We start from the raw sequence: 15,437 nt of genomic DNA on the forward strand, positions 1-15,437 counted from the left end.
AAAGTAAATCTACAATTACATCAGAAGTAGTTACGACATCAGCAAACTTACCTTCTTCTGCAGCGCACGAACCTTCACGGGGAGCCTCAGGGTCCACAAGAGCAATCTCTTCCCGTTTCGCTTCCTTAGACACTTCCATCTCTGCAGCTTGCCCTGCCAACTAAGAAGGAACTAACAAGTTTACCTTCCAAATCTCCAATAATTTGCGATAGGCATCCCATCCGTTACGATGATCATGTCTAGCAAAACCCACGATGTAGCCCCGATTATGGCCTTCATAATACCTCAACGCGGATTCGACCTCGAACATTGCACAGATCTCGACCAACTCCACCTCATTATCGTCCATAGCTTGCTAAATGGCTTCAATGTGAAATCATTCCCTCAGGTCTGCCTCCTGCCGGATTCTATCCAGCTCAAACTGAAGAATGACTCGATGGGCGTGCCATGTGTTCCGCTTTACCGCTAGCGTTTTCTTTGCATCTTCCTTAGCCTTTAGCACCTACGCAAACTCCGCTTGAAGTTTAGACATCATTCCTTTTCTCCTCAGTATGCATATGCTCGACCTTTTTTTCTCGTACAACGCCCCATAAGTGTTCCGTCTCTCTCATTTTAGCCAAAAGCTTCTCCAACTCTGTACTTTTCTCATGGAACTGTCGATCTAGCTTGATTTTGCTGCCTAGCTCGTTCTTATAAGCTGCCTCCAACTTATAGATATTTTTCGTCTGGTTTTAGAATGCAGCGTCCGTCCAAGCATTTGTCTGATTGGACATGTTCGTGAAAAATTAAGACCAAAGAAAGGAATGCCAAATCATTGAAACAATGAGAATGACTTACCGCATATCGACCCTGGTAATAATTCCTCACCAAGTAGTTAGAATCTACAATCACCTCCTCAAAATTAGTGGGAGAAATAGTCAAACGAATCAAAGCCCGAGCATGATTCACACTATGGAGACCACTTGCATTAAAAGGAATCACTTCATAATTGCAGACATGCTTGTTTACCAGTGGAGAATGAGTTCCCCTTGCGGCTATGTCAGAAGAACTCAACGCTTCGACAGACGATGGTAGTATAATATAAAGTTGCCCTTTGGCCTTCTCATCAAATACCCTCTACATACATGTAAATTAAGAGTCCAACCTTTTAATTTCCTTCGTTGTACTGTACCCATAATTATAATTATGTGAATATAATTCCACTAATTAGACATGATAATAGTGTTAAATTATCAAAGACGTGAGATATGAAAGAGCATAAACCTCTTCATATTCCTTCAGTTTATTTTATTAAAATAATTTTATTTTTAGTGAAATAATCAAGAATGCAACTATAAATATAAACCATTATGCACCAAACAATAATACAGAAAAATCCAAGCACTTGGCTTCTCTTCTCTTACAGGTTAATCAGTCTTTCTTGTATACCTTAGTTATTCGACTTGCATGGCATATGTCCCACATGAAAAAATGAGTCCACGTTTTACAAATGCCCTTCAATTCATGCTGCTTGTACTAGTTGTTCTAACAACATCAGTTCAGGCTGGTCTACTTTCTAAAGTAACTATTCAAATCACAAACGCGTTGGGACCGAACACAGACCTCACAGTTCATTGCAAGTCCAAGGACGATGATCTCGGCTATCACATACTTCATCCCGGAGACAGCTTTGCGTTTAAGTTTAAGCCAAACATTTGGGGGACTACACTGTTTTTTTGCAGCTTTGAGTGGCCAGGAGAATTTCATTACTATGATGTCTTCAGAGCAGACAGGGATGGTTGTGGAAAATGTTATTGGACTGCCTATTTTCTTGGCATTTGTTCTCACGATCACAAGTGTATTCAATGGCAGGATCGGGCCAGTTCTAACCCTAGGCCATTAATTCCATAGCTTGCTTATAAATGTTTTTTTTTTTTTTTTTTTTTTTTTTTTGTTTTTAACAAGTAAAGCTTATAAATTTTTATTTTTGCCATATAATGAATTTGGTTTTGATGTAAAAGCAATTAAATTGTGTGATGGCTTCTATTTTCTGTATTGCATGTAACTCCTTAAACGCCAACAAATGGCAGAGCCAAGAAAGTTAACATGATAAAGAAGCGTTTGAGTCTCGAGGTTCGAATTTACGGGAATAGAGTTTTGAACTTTGATGCCAAGAGGTGCACGCACAACTTTTGTCAATTGGTATAACCGCACAGTTGCAATAGATCAGTTCAATTTACTCGAGTTCAGATTTTGATTTCAATTCACATTGAGGTGCTGGATGGTTGACTGCATATTAGACTTGAAGCTAGAAGCTTTAGGCTGAAGCCCCAGCCTACTCTTTCAGTTTCACACTATTTAAAAAAAAAAAATAATAATAATAAATGCTTAAATTGATTTACATTTTTATTTACAACTATGAATTCAAATTACAAATTTTACATAACTTGTGCTTTTTCTTTATTTCTCCACAAGCAATATTTGGACAAGCAACACGACCTTCACTTAAACAGTTAAGTTTAAGTCCCTTGTAGGTTTCCGACCAAAAGCATGTAAAATGTATACTCATTGCTAAAACCAAAATCATCGTGTCAATTATTTTTCCTTTCTATATCGAGAATAAATCTTTCCTCCTATTTAACATTTTCGAGCAACTCTAAAGTTGGGTAGATTAAAGTAAATTATTTAAGTTACCAAATTCTAAGAATGTGTCACATACTTTCATATGTAGGCATGAACAGATTATAAACTCAAACTACACACTTAGATAAGAAAATGAAGGATTAATTTCATGTGTTTACTACTTTTCGATATCCGTAAGTAACGTATTCCGCAGTGGTTTACATGACTTGAATTCTCATATATAAGATCAGGTTTCATAATTGTATTCTTAACTGATGTGAATTTAATAGTTGTAGCTCAATATTATAATCATAAAATTGGACTCACAGTCCATTGTCCATACATTACGCTCAACAATCGGACTTACTCTTATTTAAGCTCAAACCTTTTGGCTTACTATGTGAGTTTGCTACTATTTTATAAGGGTTAAACTCAAAATTTCGTTCACAAAAATCAAAATAAAAAAATAAAAAATAAAATAAAAATTTCTGGTCAAATGTGGATGGCCTAATAAAATAAGGATAATAATTGTATCCTCTGAGTAATGTTCATACCCCACTTTTTGCAAATAAGGTATCTTCATCCTATAAATTTCATAATCGAAACAGTTCGATTTTTTAATCTTCATTTGGTAATTATCATTTACTGTCACACCTTGACCTGGAATGTCCATCTGAATTCTAAATCGAGTTATGCTGGCCGACACTAGAAGGGTGTCAAAGCCATAAAGTGTAGTGATATGGAAAATATGAATGAATTTAAACCTTAAAGTGCATAAATACAAGAGTGTGCATGTGAACGGGAATCAACCCATTTTTCACGTAATGTCTGAGCATAAGTAACATAAGGAATAAGAATATACCATAAAGAGGTCAAGCCATCATCGAAGAGGGCCGAAAAAAGCCTACAAAGCTCAAGTTGTTGCCAAAAAAACTGGAGAGTGTTTCCCCCAAGTTGATTTCTGTGTAAAAGCTACCCAAAACTCGCGAGTAAGCTAGAAATCAGAAACTAAGAGAAATGGAGGGATGCGAGTCCTTACTGAGGTCGAGAAGTGAAAGGGATCGCCTGTTCCTCGTCAGCGTTCTTGTGCAGCGAGCACCGAGAGAGGGAGAGAGTGTGTGCAAGTTTGAGACGAGGAGTAAAAGGGAAGGTGCATGGCGAGGTGGTGGTCATTGGTGGCGGTGGAGCTCGTCGGAGCGGCGAGGGTGTGTCAGTCTCGACGCCATTGTTGCAGAGGAAGAAAGCTGAGCGAGATAAGAGGGAGATGAGATGAGGTGGTAGCACAAGAGAGAGAGAGGTCCGGGAATGTAGGGAAAAAGAAGACATATGGCAGCAATGGAGATGAAAGCTTGTGATGTGCGGGCCCCACGGGCCAAAATAAATTATTAAAATAACAAAAATATCCTACCAAAAATTATTAAAATAATAAAATTATAATTATAAGAAATATATAAAATATTAAATAGTAATTTTTACAAGAGTATTTTTCAGATTCGTAATTCTGTAAAATCTTTATTGTAATTCTGATTTTGATTTTGCTTGCGTCTATGCGTTAGTACTGTTGAGTACTTCGAAAATACGATAAAATAATAGCTCATACACATCAAGAAATAATGGTCAATGAAAGTCAATAACCTCACCTCTATGGGCATTTTCATCAATTCACTCCTTTAAAATTAATAAAATCGTAAAATTAAGGATGGGTTGTTACATTTACAAAAATAAATCATTGAAATCAAAGATAGTTTAGTTATCCAAATATATGAAATAAATGGACAGTTCATAACTTCAAATTAATATGTTACTTGATGATCACACCATTGATTTATAGGAAAAGAGGATTTAAAACTTTGAATCTTAACAAAAAAAAAAAATCATCTAATAATTTTATTTAATGGTTAGGACAAACCCAACATCAAACCAACCCAATAAAACTAGCCCAAACAATGAGTTTCCCAATTTACCCTGACAGCAGCACTTTCCCCCGTTTGTTTGGTCCGTTTGTTTTTCCTTTTCTCTCTGTTATTTTCTCGTTGACGATGAGGACGCCACGCTCGTGATCCACAAGGAAGTCAAGGACGAGGAAGAGTTCGAGAAGTTCGGGACAATCCCGACCAATCTTCCATTGATATCCAGAAGTTCCAGCTGGCTTTGACCATCATCGGAGATGGCTTGATGATAGACTCAAAGTAACCCATACTTGTATAAAGGACTATGTTCTTGTTTGGGGTTAATAGGAGGCCAAGATGCTGCTAATGGCTGATTTAAAAATCTCAATTTCGTCTTTTGCTATTGCCTTGTAGGCATTTGGATCCATGTATGGGTACTTCGTCAATGTGTTGGTACCGGATACGATCTCTGCTTCCATTGAAATAATCTAAACTTATTTTCTCGATGGACTTTGGATTCTTTGCATTGATTGCTTCGTTCACTAGCTATTGAGATCCATAATTATATACAGCTTTTATGTGCAGGTCTTAATTTTGCTGATTTGCTTCTTTGTTTTTGTTGTTCTTTTTTATTAAGATTTAAGCTCGAATTTTTAGTTAGGTATGTGAATCGAATTAAGAAATTTAAGAATTCGTATACTATCCTCCTTTTCTTTCATTTTTTTTGTTATTTAATTTATTTTTTAGGAAAATTAATTAAAAGAGTTTGAAAACTTTTAGTTTTAATAAAGACCATGTTATAAGTTTTGTTTAATGATTAGTACAAGGCCCATATTAAAGTAGTCCAACTAAAAAACGGCCCAACTATATTAAATTATGATTTGTCGATTTTATCCCTAACTTTTTTAGATTGATTCCAGATTTTCATCGTTAATGAATAAATGGCCCAACTATAAGTTTTCATCATTTGCTTCTCCAAAGAAAAATAAATTTGAAATCTCATGATATTCAATAATAACGACGGGTCACTATTTTTGGATTTTAAGTAACACTGTTTCTGGAATCTAAGTTATTGTTTTTCGAATGTAAGTTAGAAAAGAAATAGTGAAATTCACTATATTTGGATTCAAAGCAAAATAAGCACCATATTTCTTAAATATAATCAACTGATGCATGAAAGAAAAGAAATAGTCAAAGGTTAAAACATAGACTGTTTCTGGAATTAAGTCACTATTTCTGGAATCTAAGTCACTGTTTCTGAAATTTAAGTCATTGTTTCTGGAATTTAAGTCACTGTTTCTGGAATCAAGTCATTGTTTATGGAACCTAAGTCACTGTTTCTGAAATTTAAGTCATTGTTTCTGGAATTTAAGTTACTGTTTCTGGATTTTGGTTCTTTTCTTTCCAGATACAGCGTTTGTTTGTGCACAGACAAAACAAACATTGTAGCTGAGTTTTTTTTTTTTTTTTTCATAAACAGTGTTATGTTTTGGTTCCTTTTTTTTTTCCAGACACTTTTTCTTCAGTTTTTGCCATTAAACTTCTTTGAACTTGTTTCAGCTGATTTGTTCCGATGAATGCTTCATTTTTCAAATTTGATTTGAACTTTGATTTGGTTGTTTTTGAAATTGGGGAATTACCGGGCAATTGGCAGTTAGATGATGAAGATGATCCCCTGCTGCAAGGACATGATTTTGTTGCAGGTGACAGTGGGCAATCATCAGGAAAGAAGAAGAAAGCTTCATTTAAAGAGAAGTCAAGTAAGAAGGGAAAAGAAAATGGGGAGGTGGGAAAAAAGAACAAATATGAAGAAAATGGCTCAAGGCAAGAGAAAAGCAGGCATGAGGAAAGTGGCTCAAGGAAAGACGAAGGGAAAAAGAAGATGAGAAGGCGGAGACATTCCCAAAATAGTGTCAATAGTTTTGGTCCTTATGGTGGTGCATGGACTCGGTAGAATATTTGTTGGCCCATGGACAATAGTTTTGGATGATTTTTATTAAACTTTGAGCTCTTTTGGTTAAATAACATTTTGGGATGGTTTTTGGTTAAATATTTGTTGGCTCAAGCCCTTTTCATTAAAGCTTCCTTATTTTTTATCAACTTTATCACTTGATTTGTAGGAATATTAGATGTTAGAGCAAATCCACCGTTGCTAAGGCCCCCTAGGGCTATTCACTATTTAATCCACCCAGTGAATAGTAACTACCCTTAATGAACAATAACTGCCTTTTGCATCTCCACCCCTACACTGAATACCCCTGTTAATAGGCAATAAAATATTAGTATTTTTTTTATTCATAAAATAATACAAAATAATTTTATTTATAAAATAATACAAAATAATTTTATTTATAAAATAATACAAAGTAATTTTATTTGTAATTTCAAATAAGATTTTTAATCGTTCTCGTTGCGCCACGTGTCATTATTCGAAAAGACAATTATTGGTGATGGATTTTGATAAGAGTTTTATCCGATGCCGTCGTGCCACGTGTCGTTACCTTTTCAAAATCGTTGAGGATAGATTTCCGACAAGATTTTTAACCAATCACGTCGCGTCACGTGTCACAATCTGTTTACAATCTTTGATGATAGATTTCGATCAGATTTTTAACGAATGACGGCATGCCATGTGGCATTATCTACAACCTAATCTTTTCTGAATCCTCCATATAATCCACTATCCATCCTCAGAAATCTCACATCAATTTTCTCAAGATCTCTATCATTATTCATAGTTTCTACTTCCTTCACCAAAATCAAAATTTGTATCATTATTCATAGTTTCTGCTTCCTTCTTACAATGTTTTCTTCTTCAAGGATGATGTGGGAAATCGATCAGCAAGAGGAAGAATTGTTTAACCAATCAGAAGGAATGTTCAATCTCTAAGGTACCGTTTGGTACGTGGGACGGGACGGAACAGAGTGGGACAAGGCGTTCCGTCCCACGTTTGGTGCGCCTAAAACGGGTGGAACGAGCTGTTCCACGGGACGAGTTTTGGGTGAATTTTCGTTCCACCTCACCCCCCTGGAACGACTTGTTCCACATCCGTGGAACACAAAATTATAACCTCTCCGTCTCCTTCTTCTTCCTCCTTGTTTCCATCCGAGGGCATCTTTGCTCCCGCTCTGTTCCGTTCCGTCCTGTCCCGTCCCGTCCCATCCCATTCCGTTCCGTCCCGTCTCGTCTGCATACCAAATGATACCTAAGTGGCCCAAAATGAGTTAGAAAAGGATGAGGAGCGTAGAAGGATAGATGACAAAGCAAGAATGGCCAAAGCCACACATTCCTGTCGACTAATCCAAGCTGTGGCTCAAATCTGCAGGCCCATCCGTTCGGCAAACCTTGATAGAAGCAAGCAACAACGAGGTACGGAGCTCTTAGATGATTATTTTGTCCATAACAGTGCATTCCATGATACATACTTTAGAAGTCGTTTTATAATGGAATGACATTTGCTCAACAAAATCATAATTGCTGTTTGCAACCATGATTCTTACTTTGTGGAAAAGAATGACGTTTTTGGTGTTATGGGTCTCCTTCTTGAGCAAAAAATTAATACTGCCTTGCGGATGCTTGCATATAGAGTATCTGCAGACCAAGTGGATGTGATAGTGAGGATGGGGAAATCAACCATTCTTGAGTCACTTATGAGGTTTTGTGAAGCAATCGAATCTATCTACACTGCAGAGTACCTCCGGAGACCTACTGAGATGGACTTGCAAAGGCTTCTGAAGAAGGCCGAGATGCGAGGTTTTCTTGGGATGATTGGAAGCATTGACTATATGCACTGGACCTAGAAAAACTGTCCAAGTGCATGGCAAGGCGCTTATAGGGACAGAAAATGAGCAAAAAGTATCATTTGTTCAACAAAATCTTCAATAAGCGACCAATTCGTACTTGCATCATTAGTTATTTTGTTGGAAAAAAGTTGGATTGAAACTTTGTGGTTGAAACTAGTTGACAAAATATGAAATTATGGTGTAAGGTAGAAGATAATGAGAAGGTATTTATGGAAAAGTAAAATCAATTTTTTTTTTAATTTTTTATTCACATAATTAATCTCTACCATTGGATTACAAAAAAAAATTGAATTCCAACACTCCAGATTGTGCCACGTGGCACAACAATAAGATTTATGAATTTTAAACTGTTTTTTCTTTTTTTTTTTAAATTTATAAAGCCGAATAACATGGACCATTGATCTCAGATCCAACGGTTGAAAGTAAATAAGGTTTTTAAATTTTTTTTACCGTTGAAAATCCAACAATCCATAAATTGTTGTCGTTGAAATCCAACAAACGTGGGGAAGCCACGTTGCCTCCCCAACGATAACATTTCTGAAACCTGTCGCGGGCCCCAGGTCTAAAACCTTGTCGGACAATGCATGCCCACGTGTGCTTGAAGCGCATGCGCCTGACGCAAAAAATATATAAAACGTGGCTGACGTCGCCTAGACGTTAACCTTGCATCACGTGGCCTTCGGGCTCTCGGGCCGGCTACTCGTGCCAAGCCTTTCCCTCGGGCCCGCTCAGGCTCAATCACTAGCACACATTGGACCTTATTGCTTGGGCTATCTGGCCCTGTTTAAGAGCCAGTCCATCGAGCTATTGCCCACGATGGAACTGCTCTTAGCTCTCAATCCTTCAATTTAATTTATTTTAATCTTGACTCGTAGTGGAAGTTATTCAGAATTATTATTATATTTGTGTTGGTTCTTGCAGAACTTAACCCTGTAATGCTCTAACTTATTTAGCTTTTCAATTTTGTTTATACAATATCAGGGTTGTTGTTGTAGCTGCTTGTGCTGTGGTTGAACTAACACAGCCTCACTATGACGTGAAGTTGTTCATCCTCTGTAGTTTTGATGATGTTCTAGTTTCTGGATTTTTATTATGGTGGATAGGAGTAACTCTAACCGTGTTGTTCTTATGTTTGAACTACTACTGCCTGTGAGGCCAGATTTCTCTCTTTGGTTCACCTTCAACAACCAATTTTATGCAGCTTATTTGGTGTAAATAAGTTGTTGTTTAATTTATTTAATTCTACTATTTCAAGTGTGGTAAAATCATTTACCTTGAAATCAAGTTTGTCATGAAAACTGGAGTGGTAGGAACACTTTCTTTGCTTATAGTATTAAGATAAGATGACAGTGCTTGAAGTGGGGATTAAGTTCTTAGCTCTTAAAGAAACTGAGGTTGAGCAACTTGAGGAGGCTGAGATTCAACTGATTCTTCAGTTGGAGGAGATGAAATTTGATTAGGTAGCTCATCATATGGAGCATGCACTACCTCTGTAGGTGGTAGATCTTCCAACTTAGGAGTACTGTCACTTGGGCAACGTGTTGCATAATCACCAAATTGTTGTCTTTTTGACAGAGGACGACTCGTGTTTTTTTAATAGATGGCTTCCTTATCCCAATAGTGCGATTATGGGATTCCAAAATTGGCATTTTGATTGTTTATAAGAAACTCTTGGGTTTTCTGCTTAGGAAACTCACTACACTAGCATAAGAATCGATCAAGATAAGTATTTATGAAATTGAGTACAACTTGATTAAGAGCATTGGAACGCTCCTCGTTGTGTGAATAGTACTGCATCACCATTTAAGGGACCTTAAATTCTCCCTGTCGTTGAGTTTTTAAGGATATTCGAGATGACAATAATCATCAATAAAACCACTAAAGAAAATAGAGTGAAATATCTTTGCACCACCTCCAAAAATAAGCCTAAAGCTTTGATTTGGGGCCAATGGGTTGTCCCCCAACTGGGAACACACCATATATGGCCGACCTGAAGCCTGGTGATTGAGCAATTTACTTGCTTTGGCACGACCTTTTGGGATACTTAGGTCAAACAATGATGCTACGCCGCATCTTCTTACCCTGAAGTAAGGATGTTGTGCTTATAAGCAGACTTTGCCAAAACTTGCTTGTTTTGGGAAATTGATTTTTTATATCATCCCTCGCAAAGATACTAAACGACTCCATTTTCACAGTGGATTCAAGTGAATAAATGTGGACTAATCCAACCAAAATGCGGACCATATAAATACTTATGGTTTTGGTTGATGAATTGACAAACTGGTCACATGTTTGTTCACACACATTGCTGCTAAACCTCATGGCCAATTAAGGGCTCACCACCTTACTTATCCCTTAAGGTCTAGGAGACTGGATAATGCTGGAGAGTTTATATCGACGATTTTCGATAAAGTATTGCATGTATTTTGGGTTTATAATTGAACAACGAATTCCCATGTTCACCCCAAATAGCCTCGCCTAGTGATCATAAATCACAATTTAAATGATAGCCCAGATTTTGGTGAACGTACCAAGTTTTCGGTTTCTGCCTAGGGCTATGCAATCTTGTATGCAACTATGTTGGTCCACCTTGAGGCGCATTTCCACCCAACCTATTTGACATTACAGTTGGTTACTGGGTACGAACCTGATGATTTTCGTATTTACACATTTGGGTACGCATTTCATGTGCCAAGTTGCGCCGCCGCAACGTACCAATATGGATCCTCAAGGAAAGAAGTGAATCTTTGTCAATTATGATTCTTCTTCACACTTGCTCTCTTCGAGCCCTTGCATGCGATCTCTTTACCGCTTATTTGCGGGTTGTCACTTTAATGAGACAGTTTTTTCGCCATTAAGGGGAGATAAAGACGTCAACTTTCCTGTAGAATGACATGAATTTGCATAGACGTTGCCCACTATGTCTCATCTCGATCCCCGTACCGTAGAAGTGTGATAAGCAAGTGTGATGAATTCTAGCCTAGCTTTCAAAATGTTGCCCCAGATGCATTCCTCTTATTTGTGACGAGATCATATACCAGTTGCAAACATGCCTACAAGGATAGATGTACTTAACGGACGTCGAGTCAACATACCTGGAGGGTGTGCCGCCTCTGTCGAACGGTTTGGATGCCCGTGTTAAACAGTCCGGTACATTGGCGGATAACCAATCAATATATCTTGGCCAGAAGCATGACATATCACTTGATTCGTAGGATTCACTTCCCTAGAAGAGGAAGACACGGCACAACAATAAATCCATACTTGATCGTTGTCTCAAATCATTTCCATCTCATGAGATTAATCCAGATTACTCCCGAGACTTGAAGTTCTTGGTCCAGTATACTTGTTTGGATGAGCTAAATGGAAATGAAATGAGATTACCATCGATGATGTTTTCACTTATATGGCAGCTACCAACATAAATGAAAAGTGACGATATCGAACCATGTCCCGTTGATAAAGTGACAACATAGAACTGATTGGACAACTAAAGTTACAATCTAGGTCAAATTCTTTACCAAAGTATGTTTGGACTTGTCGTTCCTACACTGCCCAAGTAACCCTGTTGTGTTACAAGTGGGAAAGGAAGCGTTATAAGATGAATGAAATAGTGTGATTTGATGCATGCCTTACGATGCAAGGTTTCTCTCAAAATGTCATATGATTGATAACAGCATTATGAAGTATGGTTAGTGTTTTCTCCATGGGGATATACATACGGAGATTGACATGTAAGTTCCCGAAGAATTACACAGACTGGTTCAAATAGTTCCAAAACACGAAACATCCTCTTAACTTGTTTAAGGCGTTCACTTACAATCCGACAGATGTGGTATACGTGTCTAAGTGATTATTTTATCAGTTAGGGATGAATTATGCCCTTGCGTGTTAAACTATGAAGTCTTATTCCGAATTTCTACAGTTACAATTTATGTTGTTGACATGCATCTCACTAAGACTCTGGAAGAGCTTGAGAAAACTACCTCGTACTTGAAGATGGAATTTGAGATGAATGATCTTGGAAAAACTTGTTTATGACTTGACTTGAAGTTAAAGCATTGTTCTGACGGTATTTTGGTATACCAGTCAAACTACACCCCGAATATGTCACCTTTGAGTATACCTTTGATCGTCCAAACGTTATATGCAAATGAAACCCTTGAAGAGGTTATGGAATCCGACCAAGACATAATACATCAACGAAGTCAACGCCAAGACATATTGTGTTTACATCTACATCAGCAAGCATCAGGAGCTTAAAGTCATGCAAGCCGATCCCAAACAATCTTGCCGACCTCTACACAACGTCACTGTTGAAGTCAACCTTCCAGAAGCTTGTCCAAGGAATTGGTATGCCTAACTATCATATGCAATGCTTGTAGTTCTCATTTGGAAGTTATGTCAAACTCAGGGAGAATATCCAGAAGTATACTCACTTGATCTTAATGTACTCTTTTTCCCTACGATTAGGAGCATTTTTCCTACTGGGTTTTTGCTACCTAACTAGGTTTTAACGAGGCACTCATCCTGGGCTGATCATACCCTTATGAGCTCTTCTACTTGCATCCAAAAGACGTATAGTTTGACTTAACTCAACTTCTCACTTTTCTCCTTAGTCTATGGGCTTTATCCTACCTTGGGTTTTACCATAGCGAGGTTTTGTGAGTTTTACCTTTTTATGCATTTTTTCGTTGATCTGAGACTCACATTCGCTCATTGTGTTGACGACTTCATCAACTGTACTTACTTCATCGCTGAAGACCTGATGCGCCATTTACTTGAGTATTTACACACTCAATGGGGAGTATTGCAGTCCTATTAGATTAGGAATGTGATTGTGTAAATCCTAGTATATCTTGGAATATCTCTTATATTCCTATTAGGAGTTGATTACGTATTAAGAGTTGTAATCCTAAAAGGGTAAGTAATTAACCTTCCCTACTACTATAAATAAAGGTATAATGGGGTGGAATAGAACACACCCACAATTACACATCTCGCTTTTCTTCTCTCTATGCCTCACCTTTCTTTTTCTATATGACGTCCATAATTATTCAGTAAATTATGCCTCCAACTTTATGTATATTATCTTATGTATTTTGAATACCTATTAATAATAAATGGAAATTCATTAATCACGAAAGAGACGTGTATATATAAGCTTCCATTGAAATTATCTAGTAAACAATTTTGCCTTTAAACAGTAAATAACCTAGTAAACCATTTTCCTTTCTAGTAAACTTTCCAATTTGGTTGGCACAGCATACACATGGAAAGCAACCTAATTCTCCAATTCTTTAGTGCAAATATTTGAAAAAAGAAGAGAATAATATAGATCTCTCTGGCATTTTTCTTCTAATAAACCAGTTTTCCCTTCTAATAAACTTTCCAATTTGGTGGCCTCTATTTATTGCCATATAGCTTATTTGGTTGGCATGGCATACACATGGAAAACATAATCTGAATATTCAGAGAATGATTTCTTGGAGAATTGGGAAATTAATTTACTCATTACAGATTCGGTGAACCACACCCATATGTTACATTGAAACAACTAGGAAATGTTCACTCAAACCTTATATATGCAGTGACTCATTCTAACGTAGAGACTAACCCCTCTTGAGTCTTGAGTCTTGAATACCTCCAAAAAATGAGTCCATCTTTTACTGCAACATGTGCTCTTCCGCTGATGCTGATGCTGCTAGTTGTTCATGTAACAACAATTGTCGAGGCGTCTTACCCTCTTAAGAAAATAACGGTTCGAATCAACAATACTTTGGAAAACAACCAGGAACTTACAGTTCACTGTAAATCAGGGGACGATGATCTAGGCCCTCACAACCTCCTTCCAAAGAACACATATGAATTTAGTTTTAAACGAAACTTTTTGCAGCCGAAAACGCTATTCTTTTGCACCTTCCAATGGCCAGAGGATCAATTTAAACTTCACTATTTCGACATCTACGACCAAAAAAGGGATGACTGCAGCAAGTGTTTCTGGGAGATTTATCAATTTGGCGCTTGTTTGTATGGTAACTGCAAAAGGTGGAATAATTCATGAGTAAATTGATGAGACTTTCTAGTACCCTCAAAAAGTTTTATAACGAAACTAAATCGATTAAGATACCATGTGATTTTAGTTCACCATGAATAATGAATAATCTCTTCTATTGCTTGATTTCTCTTTGTACTTTTCTTTAAGGGTAAAAATTTGCAAGGAAGATAAAGGTACTATTTAATAAATATTTTAATTTTGGTTTTTAGTTTTTTATTTTTAGTTTTAGTTTTTAACTTTTACTTTCTTTTTTTTTTCTTTTTTTTTTTTGTCAATTTAGCTTTTACTTTTTAAGCCTATGCTTTTGGTCAGATTGATTGTGACATCCCGTCCCGAGATTATAAAAAACGTACGTGTGAATTTACCTTTTTACCCCTAGTTCGTTACATTTACGTTTAGTGTTGTTTGTGTGGTGTGGCATGTGTTGGACCACACACACACTCACACACATTGTCTCTCACTCTCCCGTGTTTTCCTCTCCCACTGTCTCTTTTCTGTCACTTCTCTCTCTCTCTCTCTCTCTCTCCCCGAGTCCTCCATCATTCTTCTTCTTCCTTCACACTTGTATGGACAAACCCAAAACCCTTCAAACCACCATAGATCGAACGAACCAAGGACATTTTTGGACTCGTGAAGCTCGTACGAGTGCAACCATACCATTTTCAGGTGAGAAATCCTTCGTTTTCATGTCGATTCGAGGTAATCCGATTTAGGTACTGTTCATGCAAACTTAATCTAGCATGTTTTTGGGATTTTTAAGCTTGTAGATGTCTTAGTGAGGTCCCAAGGAGTCTCGGAGTACTTCGTTGGAGAAGTTTGGACGTCGGGATCACCGTGGTCAAAGTTGGCCGGAGTTTCGAGGCTTTTTCCGGCGAATCCACGGCGAGTTAGGGGTCGAGGCAGGTATAGATGTGTTCGTCTCGTCAATACCTTCATTTTGATATATAGTACGTCAAAAATGGTTAAGAAATGAAGAAGTTATGACACTTTGAAGTTTACCCAGAAATTCCGGCAAAACACCCACCGCCGGCAAAACCAGTCCGGCGACGCGAGGAAGAAGACGCGCGCGTGGGCAGCGCGTGAAC

This window comes from Pyrus communis, chromosome 6 (genome assembly GCF_963583255.1).
Source record: "Pyrus communis chromosome 6, drPyrComm1.1, whole genome shotgun sequence".
NCBI classification, from domain to species: Eukaryota; Viridiplantae; Streptophyta; class Magnoliopsida; order Rosales; family Rosaceae; genus Pyrus; species Pyrus communis.